Source organism: Macrobrachium nipponense, chromosome 2 (assembly GCF_015104395.2).
Source record: "Macrobrachium nipponense isolate FS-2020 chromosome 2, ASM1510439v2, whole genome shotgun sequence".
NCBI lineage: Eukaryota > Metazoa > Arthropoda > Malacostraca > Decapoda > Palaemonidae > Macrobrachium > Macrobrachium nipponense.
Window position 1 is genome coordinate 63,406,744 of NC_087201.1, and position 25,194 is coordinate 63,431,937.

Below are 25,194 nucleotides of genomic sequence, written 5' to 3' on the forward strand. Positions count from 1 at the left end.
AAAAGATCTACTGATGCTGGCTATCTCTTTAGCAAGAGCTGGACTTCCTCTTGCACCTAAGTCCACTCGTCCCCGAGTACCGCCCATGACCGACTCAACACATCCACCAAAACGTAGAGTTTCCCTGCAATGAACTAAGGAAGGAGGGAAACCCTGTGAGACTCGCACCACCGAAGTATGCTCTGTGCCACAAGATTAGGTGACCACAAGATTTTGGTGACCTCGTTCCCCCATGTTTCCTTACGCATGCTAATGCTGCCACGTTATCCGAGAAGAGCGGTAACACCTTTCCCTCAACTAATTCTGAAAACTGTATTAGCACCTCTTCTACCGCTCTCAACTTGCAGCAATTAATCAATTCCTCCTGATCCGGATCCCTCCAAAGGCCCTTAGCCTGAGTTTCCTCTAAGATTGCACCCCAACCTTGATCTGAGGCATCTGTGTACAGATGAACGTCTAGAATCTGGAGGGCCAGACTTCGCCGGTGGTCAAATGACATTCTTCTGACCACCATCGAAGATCCTCTAGGCAGGAATCAACCCAGACTACCACTGCGCTCTCTTCCTGAAAGTCCCAGAGATTCCCGAGACATGCCTGCAGAGAGCGCATCCGGAGAAGAGATCCTGGAACGAGAAGGGAGAGAGAAGACATTCTCCCCCACAAACTTCATTCGCTCACTGGTTGAGCCCTTTGTGATCTAAAGCTCTCCAACTGGCTGAGGATAGCCAACACTCGCTCTTGCGTTGGGAAAGCCCTCAAATGACGAGTCTGAATCGTCATGCCTAGATATGATTTGACTTGAGATGGTGAAAGAGAACTCTTCTCTAAATTTATTCTTATTCCTAAGGTCTGACAAAGTTGCAACAGAAAATCTCTTGACAACGCCTGGATGAGCCAATCGTTGAGATATCTCCTCATTCTGAATCCCCGACAGTGCATTATAGCTGATGCCGGAGACATTACCCTCGTAAACACCTGCGGTGCAGTGGTCAGCCCGAAGCAGAGGACTTTGAACTGGAAAGTTCCGAATGGAACCAAGAAGCAAAGGAACTTCCGAGACTCCTGATGTACAGGAATCTGGAAATAGGCGTCCTTGAGGTCCATCACAATCATCCAGTCATCTCTCTGAACTGACCTCAGCCCCAATTGGGAGGTTTCCATGTGGAATTTGGTGGAAACCACAAGCTGATTGAGACCCGACAAGTCTATAACAGGTCTCCACGAACCTCCTGCCTTGGCGGTCACAAAAATCCGGGTGTAAAAACCCGGCGAAGGGGGAGCAGGCTCTATCGCTCCCTTCTCCAACAGAGACCGAATCTCTGCTGCCAAGGCTATTCCCCTGATGGAGGATGGGGAATAACTGGGAAGGTGAATAGCAGAATCGGATAGAGGGGAAATGGAAAGGAAAGGAATCTTGTATCCGTTCCCCAGGACCTCCACTACCTAACACTCCGCGGCCCACTTCTTCCAGATGTCCACAGAGTGGTTCAGATACCCTGCTACTGGTGTCGACACATTCAGATGGACCGCCTTACCATCAATGACCGACGATGATGCAATCAGTGCATAAAACGCAGCCGACCTAAGAAAACTGGGTTCCAACGGAACTAAGGTTGAAGCACCTTCACTTAACCTCCCCAAATGACCTGTGCCAACACCTTAGAGCTCCAAACCTGCAACACCTGAAACACTGCCCATGTTTTTAACCAAAGGGGAGCCCGCCAAAGCGGAAAAACCTGCCCCTGGAGCAATACGTATTGGTTGTATCCAAGTGAACCATACCAGCACCTATTACCGGAGAAACCACAATACTTGAACCAGTCAAACAACGCAATGTCCTATTCGGACGGGGAACCGCAGCAGCGGCCCTAACAAAACCAGAAGAAGCACCCGCTGTAGCAGTGACATGTGAACTAGAAGAGGGAGCCTCTATCCCCGTAACCCCCGCCACCAAAGCATTACCAATACCATAACCCTTAGAAAAGGAAACCGCCACACCCTGAGGAAGGTTTGAGAAAGACATCAAAGGAGAAGAGAAAAAGGAAGAGGTCATACCTGGTACAACTACCAGAACCGCAACCGAAAAAATCGGGTAGGAAGAGGATCCGCTCATTGACAGGTGCGCTAAGGGAGAGGGTTCTGCTTACTGGATCCAATGCGCCTACCCGCTACTAAACACTCTCTGGACAAGAGGGAAAAGGAAGGAAACCCTGCAGCTCACAGACCCGAAAGAGCAACAGATGAAGTGCTCGTTTCACCTAACTCTAGGGCATGACTCTTCCTTAAATCCAACAAATCATGCTTTAACTCTGGCATATTGCCTAACTGCCCCTATGCAGAAACCTCCGCTTCCAAATGCGGGAAACAAGAAGATCGGGACATCTCTGGAGGCAAACCAACTGGAGGAGCCTGCCGGCAGGCTGACGAAGTAACCAAGGTATGCCCTCAAAGAGGAGAGTGAGAAAGGATTTGAGAAGTGGATTTTGTTGACGAGGTGTGAAGGGAAACATTAGGGATAGAAGGAAAAAGAGATGTAAGAGAAGCTGGAGAGGAAGAAGAGGCCATTCTTTTAAGTGAAAGAAAATACACATAGATTCCCCTCCCCCTGATAATCCTGAAACATATCACCAGAAAACTAAGAGAAATTCTTAATGACATGATCCTGAATGTTTGAGAAACCTAAGTGACAACACTGTCTAACCAGTAATCTATAATTTTGTGACAAACCTAAAATATTAGCGTTATATTCTGCCAAATTAAACGTCAACTCATCAAAAGGACTACTAACAGCTAGAAAAGGAACCTTGGAAGAAGGGATGGCATCAAAACCTTCCCCAGCAGACCCTGCTTCAGTCACAGACTTACTGGACGACTTAAGGTCCTTGTCCTTCGGAAAACTCGAGGACGGAAACAGAACTTTCGCAGGATTCAAGGGCAAGCCACCAAATGCCACTGCTCTTGCAACTTCTCATCCTTAAAATCTACACTAAGATCCCTGACAGTCTTGGTCTCGCCTATTACCAAATCACCCTTTTTACTTACACATTTGGGGGAAAGGGAGGATTCTGCTGCTGACACTGCCTGCTTCATGCTAGGGGGGACGGCAGATCCTGCCCTCTGGGCTTGCAGTTCCCCATAACCCCTGGCACCCATTAGGGCTGGTTCTGGAGCAGGCAGGGGAGCTGAAAAAGAACAGTTAAGCGTCCACACTCCTATCCTGGTTCAATTTTGTCATTAAATTAGCAAAAAGACTATCCATACTTGATGACAACCTCTCTTTTAATTTCTTGAACAATACAGACTCTAAATTCTCTTCTTCCACTTTCCTAGGTTCTGTCACCCTACGTTTGTTCTTTGAAGCTAGAGCCTTTCTATGTTTTAAATAGTTATCCATCCGGTCCAATGACCAGTCCTTACATTCCTGACATCTCTGTTTGACCCCACATTGTACCTCCCTACAACTAATGGAACATAAATGTCTGTCATGCTTTAGGATACTCATCCGCTTCTTCCAGGCAATACAAGACCGATGTGCTGCCCCATCGCAGCTGCAAGGTTGTTCCGGAGGCATAGCAGATGAAGACGACTTTGAAAATACAGCTGGGGAAGTTTCCTTCTGAGGTGAGTCCATGGTTAGCAAAGCCCAACAACTCCTTAGTCAAGTCAACATCCAACAGAGGTCCAAAATCGTATCCAAAACATAATGCAAGATTCATCAACTAAAAATGCAGGCCAAATCTGTGAGGGTCAGACTAACAGACCAAAATTTTTGCCTGAGCTAGGATGCGTCCTAACGCTTGAGCGAACAAGAAGCAATTGAAGGGAGAGCGCTCTGTCAGTCGGAACGGTAGTACAGGTAACTCAGTAGTCGGGGTTTACCTGCAGCACTGGCAGTTTAAAATAATTACCCAATTATGGGTAATTCTGTAAGGAAATAGTTCGGGCTGGTCAGTGACCAGGGGTAATTCAGGTGGTGTATTGCAATACGGAAGTTTATTGTTAAAACTTTAGTTGCATGGCCTGATTCCCATTAGTTGCTGACAGGGACAGGTTACTGCCTTCTTGGGTTTCGACCACCTTTCCTGGTAATGATGATCAGATAAAGTGGTTCCAAACTTAGAGATCATATAGAAAAAATAGGAATCAAGGGGCAACTGGAATATACAGACCCCTAATACTAGTGTTTGACATAATAATAGACAAATTGGGCGAAATATGTAGAAATCACAAAGACTAAACTATACTCCTATCCGCAGACTTTAACTTTCCTTTCATGGATTGGAAAGAAAGAATAACAGATTATAGTTGTATTTATACATATAAAAAAAGAGAGTGATAGTAGTGCAGAAGATAAGAGGCAATTTGAAAAGCTATCAGATATACTACTAGAACATAACATTCAGCAAATAAATCACCTGCCAACAAGAAAGGATAATATTTTAGACCTAGTATTTGTGAACAAGGTGAATTATGTTAAAGAAATAATAGTGTATAATACAAGTATTTCAGACCATAATGTCACAGAATTAACAGTCCGTTCCAAAGCAAATGAAAAGAGAGATAAGCAAGAGATGAAAAAGTGGGAAGGATATGGAAAATACAATTTCTATACTAAGAATATAAAATGGACAGAAATAAATGAAGAATTAAACAAAAGACTAGGTTAATATATTTGTAAGGGATAATATACAGGTAAATACGAATATATATATTATATAAAATATTAGAGAAAGTAGTGGATAAACATATACAGAAGAAGAAAAGTAAACATCCAGAAAATCAGAAAGTGGAAAAAATGTCTTGCAAAAGAAAAGAATGCATGCAAAGTGATGGAACTAAAAAGTAAGATAGAAAATGCAGAACAAAAGATTATACAATCAAGAGGAAAATGAAGTAAAATATAATTAAACAATGAAAAATAATTTGTTTAATATAGGAAAACATGGTTTTGTACCCTTAGTTAGTTTAGTTAAGCAAGATCTGGTTAGGTCACGACCTGGCATTATAGAAAAGGTTATATCTATTAATATATGAGGAACCCCTCCTGATCAACAACTGACAGGAATTAGGTCGCACAACTAAAGTAAAGCTTTTACCTTTATTCCATTTCAGAACCCTGGCCTTAGGGTTGAAGCTCGAACCCTACTTGTTAAGCCCTATTATGTTACTAATAGGTAATTCTATGGAATCGCTTCGCACGAACTATATTACCTTGGTTAATTAATCCTTCCTACCTATATTTTTAGTATTGCTGATGTACGTTGTTGGTCACCATTATTAACCTCACATCTCTATCCAACATGGGAACGCAGAGTTTTGGTAGGGGGGGAAAACACTTGAAGAAAAATCGGGACATGGTTTTGTTATGGAATGGTTCTGCACATGTGCAAATCATAAGGCAACCATTTATTCAATTATGGACTGGCTAAGGAAACCTATTTAGCCAGGGGCCTCCAACCCCTAATCCCCTGGTGAAGGAAACTCCACTTAGCTCGTACCAAAAGCTCCCTGATAACACTGCACATGCTCGATAGCATTCTAGGATGGTCAAATCACAACAACGTAATAGTTCTGATGTTAATTACTGCCGACCAACAAAAAAACACAGATAGAAAAACTAAATTTCCAAGGAAATAAGATAGCCAAGTTCTACCAAACATAGGCCTTTTCATATGGAAGATGGCCACAGGGGCCATTGACTTCAAATATAAGCTCCCCAAGACAGTTTACTAGGAAGTAGCTTGCCTATGTAACAGAAGGTGGGTAATAAGAAATACCTAGGTACAGTTAACCTAGATGTCATTACTAAAAGGGTACAAAATTAAATTACTATCCATGAGTTACCTCCAAGACCACTTTAAACCCCTACACAAAGTTAATCCATCCTAAAGGGAGGGTTTGAGCAACCTCATTGTACTGACAATTGGTAATATGTAGCCTAAAGGAGGTTATTCTTGGCTAGGTTAAGCTATGTTTTTGAGACCAATTTAGCTGTGCCTAAACCAAATTAACATGCATGGGCATTTGGGTAAACGTTTATTTAGAATAGGCCTTGTGGGCCTGCTGGGCTGGCTGTTAGACGAGTCAGGCTTGATAACGCAAACGCGTAACCTGTGCCAGCGTTTAGCACTAAACACGCAGAAGACGAAGACATGATTGAGCAGCGGTAGCCTTTGTCACAAACGTCAAAGAGCCGAAAAGAAAGTCGACCTTACATAGCCTTTTTGAACAGATATCCCCGTAAAACTCACGGCTTACGTCAAGTTCTTCATTTGAAAACCAGTCTTGTTGATACGCAATACTTACAAGGATGCCGCCGAGCAAGTAAAATCTTACGAATGCTTGCAACAGTGAAAATACCAGAACGTATAGACGTTTCACCATCGATGTAAATAAAGTAAGTCGAAGTTTCTTAACGTCCACAACATAGACATGTATTCCATACTAGATCGCTCACACTTTGGACGAAGTAACGCAAAAGTTCGCCATCTTAATTGTAGTTTCCTGTAATGTAATCATTAACTGCATCTTTTTGTGGCATTAATACCTCAACCACTTCTAAATTAAATCCATATATTTCACATACAGTGATTATAAAAGCATAATATGCATACGAAAGCCTGTAATGCATATTGTGAAAGTGCGTATAAAGCTTATGGTCAGAAAATTAAGTACAAAATCAAATAGATTTTCTGAAGTTATCTCACATTTTTTCCTATCCCTCATAAACAGTTTATGGTGTAGACCCGATACTAAGATAAGACAGAAACATATTTCAGTTACTACCTGTGGTTATTCAAAATATAGGATTTTCTTTTGCCAGAGAGAGAGAGAGAGAGAGAGAGAGAGAGAGAGAGAGAGAGAGAGAGAGAGAGAGAGAGAGAGAGAGAGAGAATGTTATAAGTTTGAGTTGTGGTTACAAGGAGTTACAAGGATTAGGATATCTCAAAGACTTGTTAGTCCATCCGAGGAGACATCTTATGCTCACTTATCTGTAGGAGCAGGTTTTACTGTGCATTCACAGTGTCTTAATGACTTTGTCTAGCTTTCTTTTAAACTCTTCCACACTGTTGCTGTTTATAACTTCTGGTGGCAGTTTAGAAGTTCCCACAATAAGATGTGTTTTATCTCTTCAGTTCTAGTTTCCATCCATCCATTATTTCCTGTCTGGTTTTCATTTAATGTAAATAGTTTACCGTCTACTTTTGTTATGCTTTTCAGTATTTTAAATGTTTCTATTAGTTGTCCTCGCAATTGTCGTGTTTCTAAGCCATACATGTTCAGGCTCTCTAGTCGTCTTCGGTAACCTATTTGCCTAATGGATGGGATTAACTTGTGGCTTTTGCTTGTACTCCCAATCTATTTATGTCTTTTCTACGTGTTGGTGACCAAAACTGTGCTGCATATTCAAGATGGGGTCTAACTGTTGATGTGTAGAGCTGCGGCACTGTTTCCTTATTTCTGTATTTGAATTCCCTCTTTATGTATCCCACTAGTTTCTGTGGATTCTTTTCAGCTTTTATGCACTGTTTTGTGGATTTTATCCTAAGTCCTTGCTAATAATGACACCCAGGTCCTCCTCTTGTTCTACACTACTTATGTCATTCCCAAGCAGCATGGGGGTTGTTTGTTCCTATTTGTAACCCTTTACACTTATCTACGTTAAAAGGCATTTGCCATTTTTTAGACCACTCTCTTATTTTCATTAGATCATTTCTTAAACTTTCCACTCCATCTGGGTCTGCTGCATTTACACCTAGTTTGGTGTCATCTGCAAATTTGGCTATCCTGCTGGTTAAGCCAATGTCATTAACGTAAATAAAAAACAGAGAGGGCCAAGGACAGAACCCTGGGGAACTCCGCTTGTTACTCTGCCCATTCCGATTCTTCACCATTTATTACAACTCTCTGTTTTCTATAAGTTACCTAGTCTTCGACCCAGTCTGCTGTTTCTCCTGCAATTCCTAAAGCTCTAACTTTGTCATCAGTTTCTTGTGTGGGACTTTGTCAAAGGCCTTTTGGAAATCTAAGTAGAGTACATCTATGGCTCTACTACTGTTGTAAATACCAAGCATGTTATGAAAAAACTCCAAGAGGTTTGATAGGCATGATCTGTTTTGTCTGAAACTGTGTTGGCTGTTTAACAAGAAGTTGTTTTTATCTATGTGATCCACAATTTGATCTGCAATTATGGACTCAAAAATCTTGCAAACGACCGACGTTAGACAGATTTGTCTATAATTTCCCGGCTCTTCTCTTGGACCTTTTTTGTAAACTGGGGACACATTACCTAGTGTCCATCCTTTTGGTGCCTTTCTCTGCTCTGTATAGTTTATATAGGTGAGGAAATATCTCTTCTTTAGCTCTTTAATTTCTCTTGGATGAATCCCATCCGGGCCAGGACATTTTAACTTGTTGAGTTTGTCCATTTTGTTTTTAATGTCCTCTTCCGTAAATATTATTTTGTCCAACGGTTCTGTCCCTTCATATTTAATAACAGGTTCTGGTATTGAGGTAGTGTCTTCAATTGTGAATACACTAATAAAAAACTTATTCAATAACTCTGCTTTTTCCTAGTCCGAGTTCACCAGGTTACCTCTATTGTCCCTTAGGGGACCTATGCTATTTTTTATTGGTTTCCTACTATTAACATGCACAAAGAATTCTTTCGGATTTTTTCTACAGACTGATGCAACTCTCTTATCTTCATTTATCTTTGCATTTCTTACTAATTTGTCCACCAATCTAGAGTTCTTTATGCCTGCTTGCTTCTACTGGTGTTGGGTGTGGGTTCATTGATTTGTGCAATCTGTCTCTTTCTCTTATTGTATTTTTAATTTCTCTGTTGAACCACTTAGGCTGAGGGTTGGGCATTTGTTAGTATTTGCCTTAATGGTATACATCTACAGCTTTTTTCTGTGCATTTTTCATGAAAGGCTTCCCAGTGTTTACCTATGCCTGGCTTCTCATCGTACTCTAGATTTTTAACGTACTCCTTTAGCCTTTTTAGGTCTTGTCAATGGTAGTCTAATCTCATTAACATCTTATTCTCTTTTTTATGTTGAACATTAATTTGAAATGAGATAATTTTATGTTCGCTTTTGCCTAGATTTGCACCTACTGAAAGGTCAGACACTAGATTATCTGCTGTTTCCTCTGGTAGGTTTGTCAACCCATTGGTGGAGGAATTCATTTTTTACAAAATCTAAAAGTCTCTTTCCTTCTATGTTTAATGTGGAGGTCATCATGTCCTAGTGTACTGCTGCATTGAAATTTCCCATTACTATGCAGGATTTGTTGTTTATCTCTTGTCCTAGTAGTGCATACAGCTCCTCATCGGACATTTGTGATTGGTGGGGAGGTCTGTACACTAGTATTAGAGTTAGTCTCCCTAGGCTGTTTAAGTTGATGCCAATCACTTTTTGCATGGTTGTAATTTTACTCTGTTGGACTGAGGTGGTCCCTAACATAAAACATAACACCTCCAACTTTATTATTGAGTTTATCTTTTTTGAACAATTTATAGCCAGCTATCTGGTACTCTCCTACGAAGTCTCTTGTATCTATGTTTCTGTGATACCTATTATGTCTAATTCCTCACTTGCTACCAATGCTTTGAAGAGATCTACTTTGTTCTGAATAGATTGTACGTTAAACTGCGCCATTCTGAGGGACTTTTCTATCTTCTCTTTTGTCCTCGGTGGCTTTATTATTAGTTTTCCCTTACTGTCACTGTTGCCTGCTGCGCTATTACTAACCAGATTCTAGTTAATAAGGTTGATGATTTATGTTGTAAAAACTGCTTGAATATGCGGTTAGAGTGAATGATTTGTTGTAACAGAGGTCTCAGACAAGGTGTGAATGAAAGAATGATGACTACATTTACAGGAAAAAAAATGTGAAATGTGGGTGCTGGTTTGGAGGAAAGAAATGGAGTCAAAAATAGTTTGGAGGGAACAACTTTTGTTGATGATTTAAAATTAATTGATAACTGGGAAAACAATCTGCAGAAACCGGCAAAGGGTTTGAAAGTGTTTCCAAGAAAGTAATTTTAAAAATGCGTTTACAACTTTAAAATTATTATGGAAAACAGGATGAGAATGAAATTATTTGTTGATTAGTGAGGGCACCACTGATCAGTACGGCTGATGAGGTCTACTGATCAAGTAGACGAAAGCTCCCGTCTTTTATGTATTTTTAATACACATTTTACATAAGTGTGGACTTTTGTTACTTCAGATATTCCAGTCATGTTATGGTGTATATATATATATATATATATATATATATATATATATATATATATATATATATATATATACATATATATAAGGTAGTAGGAAACAACCTAATATTATCTAAATAACATTACATATTTTCGTCAGTGGAAGAAAAAAAGAAAAAAAAATGTGGCTGAAGTCAATGGGAATGGGATACGGACATGTCGAGTATGACTGATCCTTAATAGAGTTGTGAGGACTGGGCTGAAACAAGGAGAAATGCTTGCGAGTACTTTATTGGTCAGAAAAGGATGTATATAAGGAGGCTGAGTGGACGGAATTGTAGTGTCCAACGCACACATACGAGGAAAGGGAGCGGACCTCTTGAGGTTGTGGTAGGGGATCTCTCCAGGTAGGGTGGACATCCATGGGGAGAGATGGTCGAATACGTCCCCTGGGTGAGCTGAGGCGACCAGGTCTGACTTGGTGCCCTCTGTGGTGATCCCGTGGAATCGAAACTGGATAACCATGCATTGGAGCCAGGCTGCAACGTTCTGCCGGGAGAAGGGCGGCAGTTTAATGGAGTGGGGCTCAGGTGGCGCGGCGAGGTATTTCTACAGAAGCAATCCGCGGTGGCCTAGACTATGGCAATTGAAGTTTTCCTATGTCATTTTACTTACTGAACAAGAATTTAAAATAATATTTATTCGGGCGACTGTAATTAACCCCCAGGGGCCAGTACTAAATACGGAGAAATACATTGGACGCCCCCAATCCCTAGTGGATGTCGTATCCGCGGTTACGTTCCTTGCAGTTCGTAGGGAACTATTCTTTAGAATTACCCTGCAAGAAACGTAACCGCGGATATGACTTCCACTAGGGATTGGGACGTCCAATGTATTTCGCCGTGTTTAGTACTGGCCCCTGGGGGTTAATTACAGTCGTCCGAATAAATATTACTTAAAATTCTTGTTCAGTAGGTAAAACTGCATAGGAAAACCGCAACTGCCATAGTCTAGGCCGCCGCGGATAAGTACCCTAGATCTACCTAAACATGCACTGCTTGATATATGCAGACAAAATACTGATGACATTGTAGAAAAGGTCTGTAGAAGGTGTAGGTTGATTCCTTACAGCAAATGCGGTGCATCATATTGTGGTGGGATCACAAGCTTAAAAACTGCCAGGCAAATCCCCCCCACATAAACCTAATCACTCCAGCTGCCAAACCCACCCTCAGTCACACATTCCTCTTTACACTGCTGAATACAAGCAGGACAATTGACCTATACCTACACACAGAACAAAAAAAACAAACATGTACTCACCCAACTCCAGATACTCCAGGCTATGCTGTGCTGTCCGCTGGTCGAGGTTACTGAGACACCACCAACTACAGGACAAAAACCAAGAACCACAACCCAACAACACAACAAAAACAACAACCAAGGACCACAACTCAACAACAACACAACAACCAAGGATCACAACCCAACAACAACACAACACCCAAGGACCACAACAACCAACCAAGGAACACAACCACAGCTCAACAATACAGCAAACAACCAAGGAACACAACCACAACCTCAAATATAACTCAACAAAACTCACAGCACAACAATTCCAACAACACAGGCACGACAACTCTTAAGCAAACAATATGAAACTCAATAACTAAACAACACACCAAAAACACAACTTATCTGACTTCCAATGCCTTCAATAAACTGCTGCCAACACTACTATTACCTGCTCCCACCAAAGACTGACTGAAAACACAGAACTCTAACAGCTAACTCCAGCTGCACCAGCAGACAACCCAGAACCCACCAACAGCTTATTCAGTCGTTAACTATCCATACAGCAATTACACCCTCTCTCTCTCTCTCTCTCTCTCTCTCTCACACACACACACAGGCGTCATAGAACTCCATAACTCCTCCATAATATCACCTGCTGCGAAATTAGCTACAAGTTACCATTCATCTTAGATTAGTTATCTCACATTTTGAACTCGGTAGAACAGTATAATCTGCATATAGCTTATATTGCTTCCAAACTAACCTGCTGTATCCTAATATCAGAAGTGAAAACTCAATTGGGCAAGAATTTACTAATTTTGTCAGGTGATTGCGTGGGTAGTTTGAGTCCTATAGTCTATATGGCTAAGGTTAGAGGTAATTGGTGTGCCATTTATCCGTTGATCAGAATGTGGGGCTTTCCTTGTCAATTTTATTAAATCTCCTTAATTTTTATCTGTGGAATAAGGAACTTATATTGTTGGAGCTTATCTTCAATATTGGTTTTTCGCAGCAATTATAGTATGAACCGAGAAGCGAGCTTAAAGAGAAAGTAATTCCGTTGCTTTCCATATGACTTAATGATGTGAGAGAGTTCTCTTACATCTTTTAGTTATGATTCCTCAAGTAGAAGGTCTTCTAGTTGTGCAGATCGTGGAGAGGCGTCATTAGAGAAATTCCCAACAAATACCGAGCAAAAAGGCATTCTACCTCACTGCAAGCGTACACAAATAAAAAAATATCATGGTAATGACTGTTTGAAAAATTAGCCACTACCCCACCATTCTACCCCGAAGAAAGCGGTAAGTATTCATGAGATAACAACATAACTAAGTTTACTCAGTCATATTGATATGTCCACTGGCTAAAAAGAAATTTCCACCTTTCAAGAAGCGTTGCATCATGTAAGCTAAACTATACTTTCTGGATTTTCGTGCCTAACTACGAAAATGCTGTTGCTCGCATTTTATAGTTGTCAAAAATGACTGCCAGAGCTACTTCGGATAATGAAAATGCTTTAAAACTATCAAAATTCTACCGAAAAAAATCTCACCAAAACGTAATCTACTTATACTGCAATCCTCTTCTGAAGGTCTTAAAACATTTTGTTTTTTCGATAAAAATTGAAAAAAAAAGGCGTCGTCAGGTTGGGAAAAGATAAGTGAGGGAACAAAGAGAGCAAGATTCTCCAGAGGAGCTGCTCGCCTTCCGATGCGAAAAATCTCTCACTTTGGATGCCTTGACTTGAAAGGAGCGCTCTCATTCAAATGGAATAGATTTGCATCCTAGAAACTTCACAATATCTTTTCGACTCCTCTCTGCCCTGCTTACGATTCTGATTTATATTTCAGAGCGTCAAAATTTCAGTCGTACTCTTCAGTTTCAAAAGGAGGTTCAAAGGGAAACTAGTTCTTAGGGAAAAGGAAAAATTCCTTTAGCTGCACTATTTAGCAGCTTCGCTTCGCCTTCATTTCACGCGAGTGCACATATTTTACCCTCTCTCTCTCTCTCTCTGTATATATATATATATATATATATATATATATATATATCTATATATATATATATATATATACATATACACAAAAACACCGACACAAACATACACACACACACACACACACACACACACACACACACACACACACATATATATATATATATATATATATATATATATATATATATATATATATATATATATATATATATCGAACTGAGGGTGCCCTCACGTGAATTCCTTGTCATAGGCCTTTCTTCTGAATAGGCATAAATACAGGTTTTATCCCTTCTAGTTTTATTGAGACATTTTGGTATTTAGTTGTTAGTCCCCACTCTTACAGTATATCACCCTGACTGCCATCCGCCGCATCCAACTAAATACCAGGTACAAAATATATTATACACTACTAAAGTCAAATAAGTATGGGGGTTTATTACCAGAGCATGTCCAATTGTCTCTCCTCGCTCAGGGTGCGGAATCTGGGTCCTTGCTCTTGGTAGTTGAGAATGCTAACAACCTCACAGAGAAGCACATTACACACACACACACACACACACACACACACACACACACATATATATATATATATATATATTATATCTATATATATATATATATATCAATACAATTTCCCTTAACATGAGACAGCTCCTAAGAAAATACAGCACATCAAGATGTGCTAAATCATACTTTACCTCTTGATTTTGGGAAGAACCCTCTGTGCACTAAAACCCCCACAGCACTGACCACTTCATACACCTGCCCCAAATGCTCATCAGCAGCACGTTGGCCACTCCTACAAACACACAATGCATTCGCAACTATCCTGCATACATTCTTGCACTTTCTGGAAATTGAAACCGTTTCTCTCCAACACTTCTTAGACTCCATTATCCCTCCCTGTGTAGGTCTTCCTCTCCAGCTTCTTCTTTACACGTTCTGAATCATGCACTTTTTCTACAGCAAATCATCACCCATTCTTTCCAGATCCCCTCAAAATGCTTCTTTGTATTTCCAAATTTTTCACAATATCTATAAAACTTTGTATAAACTACAGAAATCATTCCTTTCTACAGCTTCCACCATTTTTCCTTTCATTCCTTTTAACACCCACACGTCATTACCCTACCTAAGGAGAGGTGGCTCTACTTATAGTCACTTCATGCACTTCCACCTTGGACTTCACAAACAGCTCAGGTCTTCCAAAACTTCTGCATACACACCAATTGGCTACTTATCAGTATGTCTGTATATAAATGTGTATGTATATATTATATGTGTGGTTATATATATGTATAGACACGTACACACACACATATATATAAAATCTTTTTATACTCATTAATATTTCTCTCTCTCTCTCTCTCTCTCTCTCTCTCTCTCTCTCTCTCTCTCTCTCTCTCTCTCTCTCTCTCTCTCTCTCTCTCTCTGTCTCTCTTATTTTTCGTGAGCGTAACACCCCTTATCTCGCTAATCCCAAATGATGGTGGTTGATGAACTTGGAATGTTTGTGAACTTTGTTGCTTATGTACTTTGTTACTTATTTTGCTTTTTATTGTGAAAGAAGTGAAATTGGAAAAAAGAGCAAAGTACCCTCCAATGTGATCATTCATTGCAAGTGAGAAATCTCTTGTATAAGATGATCTATTTCCAGAACGTGAATGTCAGCCTCGAAGCAAGAAAGACCTTCTGCAGTTTCAAGGCAGATTAATCCCATTCAGCGTTTATTGAAAACTAGCTAGTATTGCGAGAAGTCCTTAGAAGGGACTCAGATCCGCTGTGTAAATATTGTATCCATAATGCATTTTTCCTAACCGGAACCAATATGTAGCTGCCGTTTTCTTCAAAGCCACTGGTATGTGATGTATAAAAGACATAAAAGACACAGATACTGTTACGTCACACTATTAAAATTTGATATAAAGTTCAAGTTGATATAAAAACACTTTAAACCAACTTAAAGCTTTAAAATCACGTAACACTAAGCACTACAACTTGAGTTGACCATTACTGTAAGGGCTTATAGTTGGTCAGTACTTCAATACCAGAGAACTAATGATGAGTACCATGCTAGTAGTACAAGGCGACGAGGTTCAAGAAACTGAAAACAACAAAATATACAAACTTACTAAAACTGTTGGATAGAGATTCCATAATAAACAAAGATTTGATAATAGTTTGATATAACTACAAGACACCACAAACATGAAATAGAATATATACAAATTTCAGTAAAGAAATAAACTTACATCTAAGTTACTCTAAGCTACATCCAATATAAGCGAAACGAATTTCCAAAGAAATGTTTTTAACACTTTGAAGACTACTTCTACTCTGTCAGTCATCAGAAAACCTTGATCCTATTTCCAGAAACTTATAACTGTTACAGTGTAATTCCAACACAGATAACTACCAGGATAAACAATCTGTTCAAGAACTACTCAACAACAATTAACACAAACAAAACAAATTACAGAAGTAACAATCCAAAATAGACTAAACAATGTTTACGTGTAAAACGGACACAAAATATCTAAAATACAATTTAACCCTATTCACCAAGCTGAAAAACAAAGCTTATTAAATGATTATAAACAAAATTGGTTTCTATAAAAAGCTTCATTTACACAATATTTTAAGTTGCTGTAACTCCATTAGGACCTTCCTTATTTACTGGTTTGGAAGTACTTCAGTGATTTTGAGTAATTTACCTTGTTGTGACCAAATTTACTGCGTTTCTGCCTTAAACGGGGTTTTATGTTTGTCCACGGTAAGTGCAAGGGAAGTTATTCCAAGAAGTAATCAAGTGATGTACACGCGCAGATGTGTGTGTGTGTGTGTGTGTTATATATCATATATATATATATATATATATATATATATACATACATATATGTATGTATGTTTGTATGTATGTATGTGTGTGTGTGCTTCAAAACTCACAATAACATGATAAGAATATTTTGAGTAATAAAAGTCCACATTTATGTAAGCTGTATATTAAAAAGCTTCACAAGACGGGAGCTTTCACTTACTTGAACAGTAGACCACATCATACGTACTGAATTTTCGTTTTGAAAGGTACAGATACAGAATGTCACGAAGGACAGAAAAGACGCTAGAACAGCCTCTTTTGGTCAGACAACAGATTAACGACGGAATAACATGATTGTGATGGTTTGTTTTTGTTGTTTGCTTCCTTTGAGACTGTTCTAGCGTCCTTTCTGTCCTTCGTGACATTATGTATTTGAATACCATTAAAAAGGAAAATTCAGTACGACTGATTAGGTCTACTGTTCAAGTGGATGAAAGCTCCGTCTTGTGAAGTTTTTTAATACACAGCTTACATAAGTGTGGACTTTTATTACTTATATACTATATGTATACTGCAACACTAAATTTCTCGCATATCTTAAGTTGACCAGATTTTTTTTCTCAACGAGTTAAAACGGCAGAAAGTGACTTCTTTGTATATTTCAAAACATATTTTAAACAATGCGAATAGGGTTCTGTATGCAACTCATAAATGAAGTCCATAGATAAAATTTAATGGGGTCTTCTACTTTCATGTGCACTTGCAAATGAAAAAAGAATACTTTGCACTTGAGAGCAACAGGCCACAGCAGCCCTCAGCTCCTTTCATACCGTTACAAGGTGATCCTCTTTTTTTATTCTATCTTATTTCACTTTGCAGTCTACTTCATACATATACATACATACGCATATACGTTACTTGCATACAACAGGAGAAAACTGCCATGATTTTCCATCGTATTTGCTTCTTTAAAAGTTCAATTTAAAAAAAATTGCGCATTACGGCTTTTTCTGCCTTGCGACATGATTCTATATTGGCATTCAGCCACGTACTAAGTGGGTACAAACTGACACATTATTCACGCGCGTATGTGTGTAGACATGTATATAATTTGATGATACAACAGTATAAACAGCCTTTAAGGTATAAAGATACCATTAAAAAATGAATTTAAGATAAAGGGAGGGCCGCATTAAAGGTAATCACTCCAACTTGTTATATAAATGACTCGAAAAGAACGTTAAATTTGTGTTCGTAAGTGGGGAGGAACTTCACAAAAACCAAGTCATTTGTTGATATGAATTCATGGTCTTCAGGGATTCGCGGTGACTTATAGAACTCATTACTACATTCTTTCGCAAATCACTTCCGGCAATACTGATGAGATTTGAACGAATTGGTCAGACGTGGGGTTTAGTGACTAGTCTAATATAAAAAAAACCCTCATGTTTCACTTTGCTTTCCTTTATAGACGGCCGTTTTCTCCATTTATGTATGTATGTATGTATGTATGTATGTATGTATGTTAATCTCATATCATGGAAAAATGGCTTGCAAAATAACGTAATGATAAGAAAAACCGGAATATGCGACCTTTATGCTACTGTCCTATTATCTTATTACCAGGTCGATAAATTGCAGTAATGAGCGTAGACCTTAGGGTCATTTTATATACTGCAACAATATCACGTTTATGTTTTACAGACCACATGCAGTTTTGTGCTATTAAGACTCCATCCTTATAGTAGTTAAATCCATGAGAGGAGAGAGAGAGAGAGAGATAACTGGTCATTTGTTCCCATAACATGGTACAAATTATATGATAACAGAGGCTGTAAAATTAAGCAAACTATGTACTCCAATATACTTTGTACAGAGTACAATAATTTGTGTTTGCATATGCATATGAGGGTACGCTTATTTATGAGGGTAGAGGGGGATAGTCCTGATTACTTCTCAAACCTGGAGCAATTGGCTTGTTCAGTGTTTTCAGTCCTGGATCTTTTTGTTGAAGAAGTTAACTCGTTATCTTTTAAATATTTCTTTTTTCAGGGAACCAAGAAAAAATTAGTCCATTTTGCTTGCTTATGGTTTCTTCGAAATAGAATAAAATGGAGAAAAATAATAAAAGTAGGTAAAGAGGCATATGGGAACTGTACTAACTAATGCTCTACTATGAGATTCAGGGTCTCTGTAACACGGTTTTTTGGACTTTGCTCATTGTCATAAGCATCAGATTGTAGCTGGAAGTTGACATATGTATATTTTACAACCACACACAAATTTTGTCAGCATTATCAATAACCTAAACCCGATAGTTTTAATTTTTATAGAGTAAAAATGATCAAGCCGACGCCATGGCCAATGATTACGAGCCTAGAGTCGAAAAACATTCATTACGTAAGCAAGGTAAACACCTTTTGACGTAATGTTGCCCCGCCCATCGCCCATCGGGGGGAAAGAGGAATGAAAGGGTGCATGGGCCAAAAAGAGATGAGAACCACAGACCTACTATGAGATTCAGGGCCTCTGTAACACGGTTTTTTCGCAATAACTTTTTATCTATGCATTTCATAAATATAACGCTTATTCAGAATACATATTATATCTACACAGAAATTTTGACTGTATTCTGCATTACGTAGGTTGAATAAATTTGGTACTTATATTAGTGAAAGTGACTTTTTTTGAAGACGGGCCAACTTACTCAGAAAAAAGGTTTCGAACGCACTCGTTACGTAACTTATGACAGCATTTCTTCCCTCTTTCTCGATGGATGATTGGCTATACGTAACGAAGGCTAAACCTCTGGCAACAATGACATACAAATTTAAATACAAGCAAAGCAGTACACCTTTATGAACTCTGGAACCTCTCCACTGATAATTGTCATAATGAATAAACCAACAAAATATGTTAATAAATACAAAAACACTTCGGTTATTAGCCTAACTCCCAAAATAAGTTTCCTAAGAAATTACAGTCTACTTTATAGGTCACAATCAGATTGACAAGATGTAGGGAATAGTTGGTAATTTCAAAACATAGTAGACAAGCTTGATTTGATAATTGCTATATCCAATGTCAAGCAATTTTTATTTATTGGCTATCTACCTATTTACTGAAAAATAAAAAATAGCCGGTCCGTATATTGGCTTTAAACCTTCACCAATAATTATCGTCAGAATGATGACTTCATGAGGCTCCACCATTTCGCCTCGTTATAATTCAGGATAACACTGAAGACTACCATGGGCATTGTTGGATTAGAAAATTTAACTTCTGGCTATAAAAACTAATTTCTCGAGTTGTTGTAAGAAGTGCTAAATGACCCTCAAGGATCCCAGCAGTTGGCCTAAAAGTTTAATTCATGTATATTACTGCTATACTGTTTGCGGCACTACTGCTACGTAGTATTACGTACGCTAGCACTGATACCCCACCATTGGTGGGTATTCAGTGCTAGCGTAGTAATACTACGTAGCAGTAGTGCCGCAACAGTATAGCATAATATACATGAATTAAACTTTTAGGCCAACTGCTGGGATCTGAGGGTCATTTAGCACTTCTTACAACTACTCGAGAAATTAGTTTTTATAGCCAGAAGTTAAATTTTCTAATCCAACAATGCCCATGGTAGTCTTCAGTGTTATCCTGAATTATAACGAGGCGAAAGTGGGTGGAGCCTCATGAAGTCATCATTCTGACGATAATTATTGGTGAAGGTTTAAAGCCAATATACGGTACCGGCTATTTTTATTTTCAGTAAATAGGTAGATAGCCAATAAATAAAAATTGCTTGACATTGGATATAGCAGTTATTCAAATCAAGCTTGTCTACTATGTTTTTGAAAATTACCAACTATTCCCTACATCTTGTCAATCTGATTGTGACCACGTATGTAAAGTAGGACTGTAAATTTCTTAGGAAACTTATTTTGGGAGTTAGGCTAATAACCGAAGTGTTTTTGTATTTATTAACATATTTTGTTGGTTTATTCATTATGACAATTATCAGTGGAGAGGTTCCAGAGTTCATAAAGGTGTACTGCTTTGCTTGTATTTAAATTTGTATGTCATTGTTGCCAGAGGTTTAGCCTTCGTTACGTATAGCCAATCATCCATCGAGAAAGAGGGAAGAAATGCTGTCATAAGTTACGTAACGAGTGCGTTCGAAACCTTTTTTCTGAGTAAGTTGGCCGTCTTCAAAAAAAAGCCACTTTCACTAATATAAGTACCAAATTTATTCAACCTACGTAATGCAGAATACAGTCAAAATTTATGTGTAGATATAATATGTATTCTGAATAAGCGTTATATTTATGAAATGCATAGATAAAAAGTTATTGCGAAAAAACCGTGTTACAGAGGCCCTGAATCTCATAGTAGGTTCTGTGGTTCTCATCTCTTTTTGGCCCATGCACCCTTTCATTCCTCTTTCCCCCCGACCCCTCCCCGCCACCACCGCCCCATGCCAAACTTGTCTGCCTCACAAGGAGCATTCCAAATAATATGCATATAATAATCCTGAAAATCCTTGGTCACAATCCACCCGGTTGAGAACCACCGCTCTACATAGATCGAAGAAGGGAGCGGAATTTTCAAGTATGAAAAAAGAAAGAGGACACCATCGGCATATAATTTTAACTCGTAATTAAGCTAGGGGGGTAAAACCCCTTTAGAGGGCTATAAAAGAATGCTATATCATTGCCACAGTTTCCAAACATAAAGGAAAAGGAAAGGAAATCGACGTAGGGATATGTTATTCGTTCGAAATTCTGGGGGCAAACAACATAAATGACTAAATTGGGACGGCCAGCCACTGCCGCCCCAATTTTGTAGAGGATATTCATCAAAACAAATCAAAATGAAAGCCATTGTTTCATATCAAAACAAAAGTTACGTTATTTGTTAGTAATTGTATGTAACATGAAATGAAACAAAGGAATATAAATTGGAATATCGGATTATTTAAATATCACGGCAATCACGCAGTTAATATTGAAGAGGAGACACGGCCCGTTTTGGTTGTTAGAGTAATTAATCATCCAAAAAGTTCGTGCCATATATTTATCACGTTTATTACTCTGTTATTCCATTTAACTGGCTTGAAAAAATAAATATATATGTGCGATGATGATAAAGCATGTAGGTGTCGGTATAGGTTCTGTATATGCATACGAGCTGGCAAATTTCAATTCATTTGGAATGGGTGACTCAAAACATGAAACTGGCTCTCAACTGTCAATCAAAATTTTAGTACAAAGATATTTTATGATATAATATGGAGATTTTTGAAACGCTCCTTGTTGTCTGTAACTTCCCCTAAAGTATTAGAAATCTGTTTCATTACCTTAGAAATGAAACGGAACAAGCACCTCATCCTTGCCAATATACTCACTGGAAGAGAATATATCGTATTAATAAAAGCAGCATACATGTCATACATGTTATATATGGTTTATTCTAAAAGGAAAATGTCCAATCCACTTCAGCAAAAAGAAAAAAAAATCTTGAGCTATCCTATTGAAGAAACTGGCTACTTTTCAAGTGTTTTAGATCATGCCGATAAAGATAAAAGTTGGGCTATGACAAAGTACCTACAATGCAACGATAACACTTGAACGATATGTCACCATCAGCATTTTCGAAACTGGTTCTTTGCCACGTAAGTTTCTCTTCTATTTCATTCAGTGATGACTTCCTAACATGCACAGCAGCATGGTGATGATCTTACGCCAGATCTTTCCAGAATTGCAGCATAGCTTATCTTGGCTGTCTGATGACGAGAAAGTCACCAGGATAATAATTATCCATCTATAATAATAAAACCCCATAGGATCTTATTTGTCTTCCTCCGGATGAAAGTAGGGGAGATATGACACATCTACCCACCCACCCCTTGCAAATCGGTTTGTCCGCCCTGGGTGGGGGCGAGGTAGGCAGGGAAACGGGAGGGTAGGGAGAAATTCACCCTCCTCCTGCAAACCTGTTTGTCCGCCCGGGGTGGTGACGAGGTAGGTAGGACATAGGGAAGGTAGGAGAGATAGCAGCATTGTTCCAGTGCACATACCAAACTCGTGTAAAATGTAATATCCAGGAATCTATTCGGTGTAATGTTGCTGTTGATATATATATATATATATATATATATATATATATATATATATATATATATATATATATATATATGTATGTATGTATGTATGTATATGTATAAAGTATGTATGTATGTATGTAGTATGTATGATGTTATGTATGTATGTATAAAGTGATACGCATGTTTTCTCGCGGCCACTTTACACAACGAAACCCCAGAGTGTCCACTTTTTGTTGTGTTAACACGCCAAATCTGTTTTGGGACACTTTATAGTGTATAAAAATGTTTGGCTTATTAAATCCTGGAGGAGGTGGGGTGGAGGGAGCCATAGTGACCCCGTCTACTTACCGCACTAACAGATTCCTTCCCACACCTTATGACGAATATGTACGATGAAAGCGCGCAAAAATAACCTATTACTATTCAGCTATACGTAGTCTTTTGTTAAGAACAAATACATTAAAAGCAAGTGTTTCAAGTCCTACCATAAATAACAGTATGAGACATAAAGAAAAAGATGGCTTTGGAAATGTTTGTGTGAAACCTTAACATTTTGTCATATAATTATTATTATTATTGTTGTTATTGTTGATAATAGTGGGGATGGTGTTGGGGCAAAATGTGATTTTAGATATATTATCTATTGATTTTGTTCAATAACTAATCCACGCATTTCTGTTGTTGCAATGTTTTGATAATTTATCTACCAATTATAAATACCACTTTGTTTTGCTATTTGTTAAACTGAATTGACGGTGGATAAAAAATTAAGGACCAATTACCTTCTTAGGACTCTGATTTTAAAACGTGCATGGTTAGCTGATATGTTAAAAGTTCATTTGTCATCTTGTTTACATGATGCATATTCCAAAAAACCTGTTGGCTGGCGTTTCATATTTTGCTACTGATGTCACAGTTTTGAATAATAAAATGTTCAGTTTAAGAATCTGTGCCAAAGAAGGAATACTTTACTATATTTCCACTCAAGCATGGATGTAATACTGAAAGAATAAGTTTTAAAAATTGTGCTTTCATTTAATATTTCATCGCAATTTGTACATGATCAATACCAAGGCATTAATAAGAAACCCAGATGATATAATCTCTAATTTCTTTATGTCCTGATCAATACATAAACTGTTGGCACATTAAAACTGACCAAAACTCTGTGGCAATTGTGTCCTACACTGGCATTTTTCTGGCCAATTTCGTTAGGCTATTAGTTCATTATCATCGTCGCCACATGAAAGAAATAAAGCATATAATATAAGGCAACACCACAAAGCAATTAATGCTTAAACAGTTTATACACAAATACACAAACGCACAAATACATATTATATATATACATACATATATATGTATGTAAATTATGTGTTTGATGTATTAGGGACTTCTAACTTCATTATCATCGTTACCACATGAAAGAAATAAAGCATATAAGATAAGGCAACACCACAAAGCAATTAATGCTTAAACAGTTTATACACATATACACAAACGCACAAATACATATTATATATATACATACATATATATGTATGTAAATTATGTGTTTGATATATATAAGTATGTGTACGTGTTTCTCTTCTCCCAAACGGCTGCACCTAGGAAGTTGCTAATCGGTATACTTAGTAACATACGATAGGAATCGTTGGCGAAACATTGCACTGAGGTTTAGGTCAAGCTCAGGGTTATACTTTAGAGCAAATAAAACTTTAATTTTGGCCACGGCTTTTGAACTATATAAGGTTGAGATTTTCTATTTGCTATGCTTAATCCACCATTGCAGTCGATATAGAGGGTGAAGTCTAAGTCAAAACACTAATTTGATGTTGTTCCAAATTTCGGAACTATATGAGAAAGCCATTTTCATTTTGTGCAGAGGAAAGTCAAAGTAAACGTTAAACTTGGAGGCTAATGATCCAAAAGGGAATTTAACTTTGTCCTTTACTTCTGACCTAAGGCAAGAGACCATATCTTTCTTGGTTCAGTGCAGTGTGAGGTCAGGCTCATATTCTACATACTCATGAAGCTGAGGAGTAGAGAAGGGTAAGGATCAAGGTCAAGAAGGAGATACTTAGAAGAATTCCGAGGCTACTTAGATCATCGAGAGACTCTTAGACCTATTCCGAACACCTAAATTGGCTGAGTGATGTTGTCTTGTGGAATGTCTTCGGGGTGTAAAAGCTTTATCTTACTTTCTCCATTATTCTGGGCATACTTTGGGAAATATTTCCCTCCATTTATGGATATATTTTGATCCATTTTAGCCATAATGATAGTCATGAGTAAATTGTTGAGCCTGCTGACGATAGAGGAGAATAAAGTAGAACAACTAAGCAACGATTTTCATCCTTTCCTCAACAGTTTTAGCCTGGAAGATAAGAAGAAATTCAGTAGATTAGAGTGATCTTACGACAGTGGACGCTACATGCGCATCGGCTTTCAATATAATATAATATATAATATATATATATACTATATATATATATATATATATATATATTTATATATATAGTATATATATATATAAATATATATATATATAACTATCTATATATATATATCAATATATATATATAAATATATTATATTATAAAATATAATATATATAGTTATATATACTATATATATATATATATATATATATAATAATATATTATATATAAATATATATAATATAGGTGTCTGAGTATAAATGTATTATTATGTATATTTATAGCATACACACACGCACACACACATATACT

The 25,194-nt window shown here is 38.0% G+C and overlaps 1 protein-coding gene across 2 annotated transcripts in view; it reads right to left on the bottom strand.

The window, feature by feature from the left end:
* LOC135220651 (uncharacterized) overlaps window positions 1-25,194 on the bottom strand; it is a 241,439-nt gene that overhangs the window by 13,806 nt on the left and 202,439 nt on the right. Inside the window, exon 1 of one of the 2 annotated variants that reach the window (XM_064257997.1) lies at window positions 6,307-6,453. The exons of the other annotated variant lie outside the window; for it this stretch is intronic. The gene's annotated coding sequence lies outside the window, so the exon portion shown is untranslated. Of the gene's footprint in view, window positions 1-6,306; window positions 6,454-25,194 lie in introns of those variants that run through there. 2 annotated transcript variants of the gene reach the window in all.